Here is a 13,389-nt window from a genome sequence, read left to right as displayed (position 1 = left end):
CAGTTAAAAAAAAATCTAAGGGATCAACATTCACACATTAGAGTTAAATAAGCGACAGACTGTATTCCCATTTCCCATTTCCCACTTTTCTACTAGTATTGTTTCTCCAACACAGGATTCCACAGGACATTCAGTCTCCTCCTGTCAGTGACAGTTCCTCACTCCTTCTTTTTTTCCCCTCAACTTTGACAGTTTTGAGGAACCTTGGTCAGGGATTTTGTTCAAACTCCCCAGGTATGGTCTTGTCTGGTGCTTTTTCATGATTGGACTGAGACTGTGGATTTGGGGGTAGGAATACCAGAGGGGTGATGTGCCCTTCTGTCACACAGGCTGTTTCCCTTTGATGCATTTTTAGTTTCTGATGGTGGTGATGGGGACCCCGAAGTGCAGCACAACGTATATGCTGACAGACTGAACAGAGACGTGACAGGAGAGGACGAGGAGCTCTGAGAGGGGACTACAGGAGACCTCCTTTATTTGGTACAGTGGGGAGGTGTTTTGGAGAAAGTGATAGAAGATGGGACCTGAAGGATGAGAAGCAGCTGGAGAGAGTGACCTTCAGGCATCAGTAACCACCTGTGCAAAGGCCCCGAGGCAGGGATGAGCTTAGGACTGGAGCAGAGAAAACGCTAAGTGTGTGTGGGGTGCCTGGAGTGAGCAGGGGGAGGGTAGCTAGAGGACGCGCCTAGGGAGGTGGGCGGGGCCGCTCCTGCGTGGTCTGAAGGCTGCCAAGGAGTTCAGAGCCTATGTTCAGGCAGCAAAAGCCACTGGGCGGGGGGAGGGGGTGAAGAGTGTGGATTTGAAGCAGCTCTGGGCACGGCAGTGAGGCTGTGAATGGATTTTGCCGGGAAATGTTATGTGGGCTCAGATGCTGCGGATGCATTTATCTCTAGCTAGGTGTGACAAAAATTAAACGATTTTATTTATAGCACGACAGCCATAGAGCAGTTGGCCACCCACTAAGAAAAAGACAGCATAGGCGGGAGGGTGCAGCTCAGGGGCAGAGCGTGTGCTCAGCACGCACGAGGTCCTGGGTTCAATCCCCAGCACCTCCATTAATACATAAGCCTAATAACTTACTCCCCATATTTTTGGGAAAAAAAAGGCAGCATAACTTGCAGGCTCCTGGAATCCCTTCTAAGTTTTAATAAGTAAACCTAATTACCTACACCCAAAAAATTTTTTATAAAAGAGACAAAGGCAGCACAACCTGCACTCTCCTGAATCTCCTCTAAGCTGCTCTGGACGGGCAGGGAAAGGAACGCTCACGGGTTTTCCATTTTCCCCCTCTTTCCTCTTTTTCCTTTTGCTCTCACTTTTACACTTGCTCAGAGAGGTGGAGGGGCAGTGCAACTCAGCTCACGCTCGACAGGAGACCTTGCTCAGAAATGGAAGCACAGAGAAGTAGCACAGAGCTGATGGATGGAGGAAGGGGTGGGAGCCCTAAGCCCCACAATGTGCCCCTCCTTCCCCCCACCCAAGGATAATTTTTAAAAGGCAGGGCTCTGGTGCCAGATAGGCACCAGATCTCAAATCCGCCATTTGCCAGCTTTGTGACCTTGCGACTTGGAATATCCATCTTCAAAAATGAAGCAAATCATCCTGACCCCAGACAGGGCTGCAAATGATAAATTAATACCTGTCCAAGGGCGTACGTGCTGTGTGGCACACAGCAAATGCTCAATAGCGGTTACTTTTTGTCAAGATGAAATTCACATAACATAAAACTAACAATTTAAAAATGCTGGAGAGGGTGTGGAGAACGTAATTTGGTGCAGCCACTGTGGAGACTAGAATGGAGATCCCTTAAAGGACTGAAAACAGAGTTACCACAGAATCCAGGAATCCCATTCCTGGGCATATATCTGGAAAAAGTGGAAACTCTAATTTAAAAAGATACACATACCACAATGTTCACAGCAGCACTATTTACAACAGCCAAGACATGAGAGCAACCTAAACGTCCATCAATAGATGACTGGATAAAGAAGATGTGGTGTCTTTATACAATAGAAGGCTGCTCAGCCATAAAAAGAATGAGTAATGCCATTTGCAGCAGCATGGATGGACCTGGAGATCGTCATTCTAAGTGAAGTAAACCAGAAAGAGAAAGACAGATCGCTCATATGTGGAATCTAAAAAAAAATGATACAAGTGAACTTATTTACAAAACAGAAGGAGACCCACAGACACAGAAAACAAATTTACAGCTACTAAAGGGGAAGGGGGGGAGGGGTAAATTAGGAGCCTGAGATTAACAGATGCACAGTACTACACACAAAGTGGGCAAACAACGAAGTCCTACTGCAGAGCACAGGGAACTACATTCAGTATCTTGTAATGACCTATAACTGAACAGAATCTGGAAAAAATATATACACACACACACACACACATATGTAAAACTGAATCACTTTGCTGTACACTTGAAACTAATACAACATTGTAAATCAACTCTATTTCAATAAAAAGTTGTTTGTTTTGGAAAAAATTTAAAAATAACCCCTTAAAAGTGTATAGTTCAGCGACATTTAGCACATTCACAGTGCAGTGCGGCCATCACTCCGCCTACTTCCAAAATATTTCCAGCACCCCCAGGGAGCCCTGTATCTGTTAGCAGGCACCACCCCCGCCCCGTTCTCCCCCCCCTCCAAGTGCCTGCCAACCACTGATCTGCTTTTTGCCCCTACGGATTTGTCTCTTCTGGAGGCTGCGTACAAACGGAGTCCCTTACCGTGCGACCTTCCCTGTGCCCGGCTCCTTTCACTCAGGGTCGAGTTCCCAGGCTCCCCATGGCACGGCACGTGTCAGCGCTTCTGTGCCCCGTGGCGGAGCAGTCATCTGCTGCAGGGATAAAGCCCATTTCGGATACCACTTTCACATTTACGACTGCAACAAGCACTATTTCTGCTATCCTTTGAAAAACTTTTTTGGCGGGGAGGGAATTAAGCTTATTTATTTAGTAATTTTAATGGAGGTCCTGGGGATTGAACCCAGGACCTTCTGTGAGTGCTAAGCATGTGCACCAACCACTGAGCCATACGTACCCTCCTCCCTTGCTTCTGCTTTTATTATTGCAACTACTGCGAATGTTTGCAGAAGAGGATGGAGAACTTGCTGCAGAAGGAAAATGAATGAGCCTGGAGGGACACACAGGTGGGTTCAGATCCCAAATCCCTCACTGTCCAGGTCTGCAGTCCTGTGGAACTTATACCCGTGACGGGGCCCCAGTGTTCTTAGCTGCAGAGTGAGGATAACAATCTTCACTTCTTGAAGTTGTTTTTTTTTTATTATTTTTAAATTATGGTAAAATATATATAACATAAACTTGCCATTTTAACTGTTCAGTGGCATTAAATACATCCACATTTTTGTGCAACTGTCACCAGCCATGCATTGTACTTTATCAGCTTCTAAAACTGAAACTCTGTTCCCACGAGACACCAACTGCCTCTTCCCCGTTCCCCCAGCCCCTGGCGACCACCATTCTTCCGGGACAACGGCTGTATTCTGTACCTTGATAGGGGTTTGGGTACCTATCAAAGCACAGCGATCAGTACCTTGAAGGCCTGTCCACTTCCTTTCATTGTACGCATATTTTAACACAAGAGAAAAAACAGGAAGGGACTCTAAATGAAGCTTAAACTGTAGGTAATCATGCGCTTGCTGAAATACTCAGGGTAGAGCATACTGACGTCTGCACCTTACTTCCAAAAAATTATGATTTATTTATTATTATTTTGCTTTATCCTTGTTTTATTTACTACATAACAGAGGTGCTGAGGATGGAACCCAGGGTCTTGTGCATGCTCAGCACATGCTCTACCACTGAGCTATCCCCACCCACCTGCAACTTCCTTTATTTTTTTTAATTGAAGTCTAGTTGATTTACAATGTTGTGTTCATTTCTAGTGTACAGCCTAGTGATTCATATATATATGATATATTTATGCATTATTCCTTTTCATATTCTTTTCCATTATAGGTCATGCAACTTTCAAATGCACCCCAGACACTGCAGATGGGCTGACGGATAGATAGGCGATAAAACACAGTGAAACATCAGTGGTTGAATCCAGGTAGTGCCTATGTGGGTATTCACTGCAAAATGCTGTCAACTTCTCACAATAACATGTGGGAGGGAACACTCAGCCTGTGAGAGCCGTCTCGCCCGCAGGCTTGTGAGCCTCTTCAGTTACCAAGACAAGCTCTGGGCGCCTGGCGAGAGGCGTGTGGGAAGAGAGGTTTTATCTCAGGAGTCACCTGGATGGGCAGGCACAGCGGTGCAGAGAACGTGTGTCCTTGTCGGGTCTCCAAGTTGGGAGCCTTTTCCCCTTTGGGAAGAGGCTCCGGGCCGTCCCCGAGTCTTTGCGGGAAGTCTGCTCTGCCTCCCTCTGGGGAGCTGTCTCCACCCTTCGGGGTCGTGTGTTTCTAACACCCTTTCCCATGTGTGTTTTTCTCCCGCACCACCGAGCAAAGCTCGGACAGCAGCTGGGTGCCCTACCGTTCAGCTCCGTGGAACAGATGCACAGGGCAGAGTCCGTGCGAAGAGCGCGGCGCCTCCACGCTCTGTTCTCTGAGTGGACACTCTCCCCAGATCACCGCCTGTTCACCAGCCCGGAAGCTCTCCGAACCCCGCCCTTTTGGGTTTTATGGAGGCTTCATTACATAGACAAGATTGATTAAGTCATTGGTCATTGGTGATTTTTTTTAAGAATTAAAAAAAAAATTGAAGTATGATCAATTGCAATGTGTCAATTTCAGGTGTACAGCACAATGTCCCCGTCCTGCATACATACATATATATATTAATTTTCATATTTTTTATTAAGGGTTACAAGATATTGAACATAGTTCTCTGTGCTATACACAAGAAACTTTAAAAAAACCTGTTTTTATATATACTGGTTAACATTTGTAAATCTGAAACTTTATCCCTTCCCACCCTCTTTCCCTGGTAACCATAAGATGGCCATTGGTGACTGATTCCACCTTCAGCCCCTCTCCCCTCCCTGGAGGTCAGGAGGGTGAGACTGAAAGTGCCAACCCTCTAATCACATACTTGGTTCCCCTGGCAACAAGCCTCCATCCTTAGGTGCTTCCCCGAAGTCACCTCATTAACACAAACCCGGAGTGACTGAAAGGAATTTGTTAGGAATACCAAGCCACCTGAATTGCTCTGATCACTTAGGAAATTCCAAGGGATTTAGGAGACTTGTGACAGAAATGAGGAAGGAGAACAAATATATGTATTTCTTACTATAAATCACAGAATCACAGAGTGGGCATAGGTCCTGGGCTCAACCCACCATGCAGTCCCACGTGGTGGGGCTTCTCTTCAGGGAGTCAGGGCAAAGATGCTTGCCTGCTCTTTTCCTGCCCATTCTCAGAACTTGATTCGTCTAGTCTTCTCCTTTCCACAAGCTGGTCAACATCTTGGTAATAAGTTCCTTTTTTTTTTTTCCCAGACCAACCGGTCATTTTCTGTTGCTTGCAAACTGAGACTCTGAGTTGATACACGACCACAGATAAGACCACAATCACTGCTACTTTTTACTGACTAGCTTACTTAAGGGCTCATTGTATATAAAATGTTTCCAGGCATTGATCAGCGCCTTTAGTCTGCTCAGGCTGCTGTAACACCATATTGAAGACCAAGTGACTTATGAACAGATATTTATTTCTCACAGTTCTGGAGGCTGAAAATCCAAGATCGAGGTGCTGCCAGTTTCTGTGTCTGGTGAGGTCATTTTCTCTCCCTGCCATGGAAGGAAACCAGGAACAGGACCCTTATCAGAATTCAACCCAGCCGTCACCCTGATCTCAGACTTGCCAGCCTCCAGGACTGTGAGAAATAAATGTTATTGAAGCCATCCAGTGCCTAGTATCCTGTTACAGCAGCCTGAATGGACCAAGACAGGACGGGATGACTCTGCTGAGGAACCTTCCCGCCTGCTGCATCCCTGAACTCCACTCGCTAGATGCCACAGCATTCCTCTCTCTCCTAAGTTGTGACAATCAAAGCTGTCCCCAGACATTTCCTGAGGTCTGTATTTGGGACTCTTCTGTTATTACTGTTGATTCCATGACTCTATGGTAATTATCCAACAGATTCCGGGGACTCTCCTATAATTACCCACCTGTTCCTAGGAGCTCCTGGTGCAATTATCCAGCTGGTTCCTAAGACTATATACCATGATTCCCTAGCTGAGTCCAGCTACTTTACACTCTTCCATCACTCTATATAATTATGGCCCAGTTCCTAGGACTCTGCTATAATTATCTGGCCTTTTACAGAAATCTAATCATAAGTACCCAATTTATTTTATTTATTAAGTAGAGGGCTAATTGAGGCAACCAGTATTTTAGCCCCTCTCTGGGTATCACAGACGTGGATGGAACTCTGATTCTATATTGTCCTCAAAGAACTTATAGGCTTTTGGGAGGAGAGAAGATAAAACATTGTATTACCCAGAGAAATGGCATAGCGGGCACAGAACTTGGTGGGAACAGAGAAGAAGAACATCTGGACCTCCATGTACAGCTGTGTAGGTTGTACACTGCACAACTCTGCGGTCACCATCCCACAACCTCCATTTTGTGTGACGAGCCTTGTGAGACTTTCAGGACAGGCATCCAGGGGTCGGCCAGATACAAGTCCAGAGCAGGAGGGAGGATTCCTGACCCTTAGAAAGAAGGGGGAGGATTGCTGAGGATGTTTGAAGGCTGCTGGGATGGCACAGCCCCTGATGGGAGGAGTGGCTCAGCCTTCTAGTGGAGACTCAGGAGGCACAATGGCTGATTAAGGCGTGTTCAACTTGAGGTCACTCTCATCACTTTCCATCTCACTTTGGGTAACAGCAGTGACTACGTGACCTGCTGCCTGCAACCCTTACCTCCCTCTCCCACTCCTCACTCTGCACCAGCCACACCCTTCTCCCCACTGCTATTCGAATGAGCTGCACACATGCCCAGCCCCTGCCCCTCCACTGCCGCTCCACTTGCAGCTGCGCTCCCTCAGCTGACCACAGACCAGCTTCCTCTCTCCTTCTCATCCTTACTCAAACGTCACATGCTCAGCGCCTTCCCCAACCTCCTTATAAACATCGCAGCCTGTTCCCACCCTCTCAGGGAGGCTGGATCCCTCGGACCTGCCCTCTACTTTCTCATTTTTTTCCAAATCGCTTTTCACCTTCTAGTAGACTATGAATTTACTTGTCGATGGTGTATTGTCTGTCTCCCTCTGCAAGAATATAAGATTCTCGAGGGCAGGGATTTTTGTTTATTGATGACCAAGAGCCTTGAACAGTGTCTGGCACACAGTAGAGTATCAACAAATACTTACTGAATGAAGAAATGAATTTGTCAGATTAAAAAGCATTTTTACTTCAACGTGGAAGGAAACTTCTTCGCTGCGGCCACAAGAGGGAGCCCAAGATACAAGTTAATTCTTCGCAGCCCCAGGCGGGTGGTCTCTGCCTCTGAGCCTCCAGGACCAGGGCCAGGTGACCCCCGACTACATATGTCCTTTTTCCTTGGGGAGCCTGCACCTCCCCCTCTGTATTCGGAGATGCAAATGCCTAGAATGAGCTGCTCTGGAGAGCAAAAGGGACAGAAACTGCATGAACTTGAGAGAGACTTAAGGTTACAGCCTGTGTCCAAACTCATCAAATGGTAGACCTTAAACATGAGTAGACTTAAAAATATACATATAACAGTTATTCCTCAGTGAATCTGTTAATGAAGAAATAAAATTTTAAATTACATTGAACAGTGTCAGGGAGGGGCAATATTTCCCCTCGTCCCCCCGAGTTCTTGTGGCTGGACCACAGATGGATGGTGGCGATGGCCGCACAGCAACGTGAATGGACTGAATTCTACTGAACTGCACACTTATAAATGGGTATGATGGTACCTTTTATGTTGTGTGTATTTTACCACGAGAAAAAAATGAAAAAAAAGTGGGTAAGAAAGAGGCAATGTACAGCGGTTCTCTTTGGAGCATAACGTGGGTAACTCTTATTCTCTTCCGTGCACAGTTCTGTGTTTTCCAACTACTTCACAGCGACGGGAACTGACACTAGTCTTAGGGAAAGAGATCTTGGTACATTAACAGTTCTCATTAAATCTGTACCCTCGGCTCCCCACAGGTAGCATTTATTTACTCACTTACTTATTATCAGAGCATCACACGCCAGCGGGAAAAGAAGCACTTCCATGAATGGACTTGAGACCGTTCATTGTCTCTTTGGGAAAATAACGCAATTATGTTCCTCACGCGATATGCAAAAGTTAATTCCAGCTGAACTGAGAAACTGAATGTGGGAAAGGAACGCTAGGAAACCCCCCTTTGGCCCTGGATGTTAGAAAGTTAATCTTCCGTAGTATGTTCTAACTATTTAAACAATCAAAAATACTCTTAAGCAATAAAAACATAAGTAATTAGATTTTGAAATAAAAATTGAAAATCAAGTACATTTTTAAGATTTAAAATAAGAGTCTGAAATAAACTATAAAAGTCACATATCTTGAATGATATCATAAAAGTTTACCCTCAGAAGAAGTGTAGATTTCCATCATAACTATGCAAAGATGCTCAACTCTGCTAATAACCAGAGAAGCGCACATTAAAACACCAAGGAAACATTTTTACAAAAGAGAGATAGACAAGGAGTAAAAAAAAAAAATATGGCAAAACAATGTGTTAGCCATTTTGAAAGTACAGGGAGATGGGAAGGTCTGACTGAGAAGGGAACGTTAGAGCAGGACTGGAGGACAGGAAGGGGTGAGGGGCTGGCCGCGGGCAGCTCTGGGGGAAGAGCATTCCAGGCAGCGAAAATGGCAAGTGCAAAGGTCCCGAGGTAGACGCGCGCACGGTGCATTCTAGGCCTGGCAAAGATGACTGCGTGGCGGCAGCAGGGCTGGCGAGGGGTGAGCGGGAGGAGATGCAATGACAGCAGATACGACTGAGATGGCAAAGCCCTGCATGCTTCAGAGCAGAGGAGTGATGCAAAGTGGCTAGTCTGGGATGCATTTGACTGCCAAATTGTCTTTTATTATCAGCATGCTTTATTCCATGGCATCGGAATTGTACTTTGGAAAGAGATCCTGGTTTTTTCTTTTTTAATTGAGACACAGTCGACACACCATAGCGTGTAAGGATGAGGTGCACCACATACTGATTTGGTACATTTCTACTGCAATCTGGGTGCCACTGTAGTGTCAGCTAACCCCTCTGTCATGTCACATAGTTACATTCCTTCTTGCAGTGGGAACTGTTAAGATCTAGTCTCTTGGTAGGTTTAATTTTAGAACACAGTTTTTATGTCTATATTCAGTACACTGCGCATTAGATCTCCAGGACTTATTTACCTGCTGCTTGCAAGTTTGTATCCTCAAAAGCACCTCTCTCATTCCCCACCTCCCAGCCCTTGGTCACCATTATTCCTCTGTTTTTATGATTTTGCCTTTTTTGGATTCCACATATAAGGCGTATCATACAGTATTTGTCTTTCTCAGTCTGATTTATCTTACTGAGGTGGGAAGCCCCATAAAAAGACCGGCAGGAACCCCAGGCAGGGCCACTACTCTCCTGCCAGCATCATCCGGTTCCCTGGCCCAGAGGCTCTAGGTCACTTTTTGCCTCTGAAATGGCTTACTTACCCCTAAAATTCTATTGGTTCCCTGAGCTCACTTCTGATTGGTTGTTTCCTTCTCTCCCAATTGGCCCGTTTCCTTCACTCCTGATTGGTTGTTGCTCTCCCTCCTGATTGGTCCATTTCCTCCACTCCTGATTGGTTATTTCTCTCCCTCCTGATTGGTCCATTTCCTTCACTCCTGATTGGTTATTTCTTTCCCTCCTGATTGGTCCATTTCTGCAGAGCTTGTTCCTGGTTGGTCAGCTTCTGTTATACCTTGTTTGCATGTGATGATGTCGGGTGTGGACTGGCAGCCTATAAAAGTCTGTGGGTCCAGAGCTTGGAGTGTTAAGTCATCTGGGCCCAGTGGTGTAACAAACCTGAGTTCTCCAACTCCCGGAGTGCTGTTTGGTTTCTCGCCGGGATCCAGGTTGCTGTCACAACTGAGCTGTAACGCATTTTTTTATGCAACATTACCTAACATGATGTTTTCAAGATCCATCCAGGTTGTTGCAAGTGGTTGGATTTCATTTCTTCTAATGGCTGAGTAGGATTCATAAATATCGCCCATCTTCTTTATCCGTTCATCTGTTGACGGACACTTAGGTTGTTTCTGTATCTTGTGCATATTGTAAACACGCTGCAGTGAGCACAGAGGTGCAGACACCTCTTTGAGATCCTGTTGTCATTGCCCTTGGATAATTACCCAGACGTGGGATTGCTGGATCACACAGTAGTTCTATTTTTAGTTTAGTTTTTTTTTTTTACATTTCTAGGCTAACTTTTATTTTTTATTATATTTTTATTGAAGTACAGTCAATTTACAATGTTGTGTCAATTTCTGGTGTACAGAACAATACTTCAGTCACATAGGAACATGCCTACTATTTTTAGTTTTTTGAGGCATGAGAGATTCTGGTTTTCATGAAAGCCCCAGTGCACGTGGAAATGGAGCCAGCCTCTTCAGGTGAGCTGCCGTCAGCCCTCTCACGGACAGCCCTAAGCGGGTGCCCAGACGTCATCCTGGCACTTCTGTTCTGAGGGCTGGCAATTAGGTGCTATGCACCACAGACCTCCCCTCTCAAAGGAGACAGACCAGGGCCTCCCTTGACAGCCTCCTCCCAGCTCTGGGGACTGGAGGTGGACAGGAAGCATCTCTCTCGATGAAGATGCTCTTCTCAGTGGAGGCCTTTGCCCAAAGCCATAGTCCTATTTTATCCCATAATTTCCCAGGAATAATGAAACATTGCATAGGAATCAGCTCTTGGCTAGCTTTTTTTCCGAATCTTTTCAGTCGATTACTGCTTCATCTTTTGTAGGATCTACCTTTTTCTTTTAACAGAGTTTCGCCATCAAGGCAATGATTTCCTAGAATGACAGCTGTAACACGGGCCTCTCATTTTCTCTCATCTGTATCTGCCCAAGTTCCAGAAACGAGCTTGGCCGGCATCCCCACTGGCAGCCACGGCCGTGTCCGCCCGTCCATCTGCCAAGCTTGGCCCCAATTCTCAGAGGAACTGTTATGTTTAACAGGATGACACTGCTGCTCAGTTGAGATCAGACCAAAGTGGGGAGGTTAAAAACAAGCAGGGTGGTCAGGGGGCCCTTGCAATAAACCAGGTGGCAGCTGATGTGGTTCAGACCAGAGTGGTGGTACAGGCGGTGAGATGAGACTGCAGTCCTGCAACGCAGTCTCTCTCTCTCTCCCCGCCTTGATGGGACTCCAGTCACACAAGTGTTAACCCTTCCCACCACGTCCTATACTTGTCCCATGCCCGTGACTTCATTTTATTTTTATTTTATTTTATTTATTGAGGTGACTCATATGCCCTTTTTGGAACCTTTATTCTCTAGTCTCTCTGTGCCTCTGTCTGGCTATGTCTCCTGAATTGTGTTTCACTTCACTCTTTTTTCAGCTGAGTCCAGTTTGCTATTAACCCCATCCTCTGAGTTCACAATTTCAGAAACTGCATTTTTCAGTTCTACAATTTCCATTTGTTTGCTTTCATATCTCCTAGTTCTTGGTTGAAATTCCCCATCTTGCCGGGCTTTTGTTTGCACACAGTAGTTGCCGTTACTCGCCCAGTGTGGTCTATTTCTGTTACACACTTCTTCTCCTCTGGGCTTTTTGGGCAGCTCTTGACCGCGCGCTGCCTCGCTGTTTCTGACTGTGCGCCCACAGTTCCGTGTGGCGCTGTCTGGGCCGCTCTGCCGCCCTTTGCGGCTGCCCTCCTCCAGAGAGGGTGCGTTTTTGCTTCTGGCAGGCAGGTGGGCTAGAGCCCAGGCCTCTTCATTTAGAACTGGATTTCTGGCCCTTTGAGGTCTTGCTCATACTCAGTTCACCCTGTGCCCAGGAAGTGGCCCTTCAGGGTCCCAACCCAAAGCCCGGGTGTTCATGGGGTCCTTCCTCCATGGTGGACCCTTCTGCGTGGTGCCGCGAATTTGAAGATTTTGCTTAATGAGACGGCCAAAAGTTTCATTTGGCTTTTCAGTCTCTTCCCCGCTGCTTTTACGTTCAGAGCCAGTAAACCATCAGTGTCAAACCACCCCCAGATGATGAATTCCCCTCTCTTTGTTTCCTTCCCCTTTTGCGTCTTCAAACCGTAAATTCCGCCTGCTTTGGAAGCCCTCCAAGGCCCACAGACAGAGGTTCTTTATATTTTGCTTCATTTCGTTTATTTATTTATTTTTGCAGTGGGAAGAAGTTGCATCTAAAACAACCTAGTCAGACATTTCTTGGAACCAAACTTTCATCGGTGTTTCTTTTGAGACCACTTTCCAGTCTTGAATCCATGCATTTATTTAAATTCTTACAGTCATCATCCTGCCCTAAGCAACTCAACTCTCTCCTGGTCTGTCTATCCAGTTTTTGTTTTCTTTAGTAAATATGAAAGGTATGCTTACAGTATGCATTATTGATAAATATAATACAGCAACAATAGGCGGGAACATAGGATCTTCCAAGGTTGAAATCCAGCGCCGCCTCTTACATGACACACAGTACTCATCAGGTTAGTCAACACTCTGAGCCTCAGTGTCCTCATCAGTAAAACAGGTCTCATAAAGGAAACTCCAGAGTCTCGTGGGAATTAAGTAAACTGTCCGCATGGAGGGCTCAGAACAGTGACTGGCATAGAATAGCGCTCAGAACATGTCAGCCTTTACTTTTATTGCCTCCTCCGATTCTGTCTCCACGAAGTGGTCATACGGGTCTATTTTGGACCAAAAGTCTGACTATACTGGGCTTATGTTTAAAACCTTTCCCATCATCCCGAAGATAAAATCCCAAATGTTTACATGGACTTTACAAAGCCCTACACATTCAGTCCCGACCGGAGCATCTCCTCAATGTTTCCCCATCTCTGATACTTTTGGAATTTTGTCAGTTTCTCAGAACCAGCCAATTTATGTCCGGACTCGAGGCTTTCACAAAAGCTGTGTCCTCTGCCCAGATGCCCCCCAGCTCTCGCTCTGCCTTCCCATGTTGACGGTTCATCGGTCCTCACAATCCTCCTTAAATTAGCATCATCGGGAGGGGGGCTTTCCTGAGGTCTGCAGTCAAGGTCATGTCCCCTTTTCACAGTCAGAGCCATTTTTTTTCCCACCTGGATAGAGACATCGATCTTGAGCTTTGGGATGAAGAGTTCACTGCAGTTCAGGAAAACGTCAAAATCACCCATCCTGTTCAGGGCAGCTGACAATTCAAGACTTTGCCACAGTCACTGTGGCAGTCAAAGCCACAGCTGGCGAT

This window comes from Vicugna pacos, chromosome 9, assembly GCF_048564905.1.
Source record: "Vicugna pacos chromosome 9, VicPac4, whole genome shotgun sequence".
NCBI lineage: Eukaryota > Metazoa > Chordata > Mammalia > Artiodactyla > Camelidae > Vicugna > Vicugna pacos.
This window is presented reverse-complemented; position numbering follows the sequence as displayed.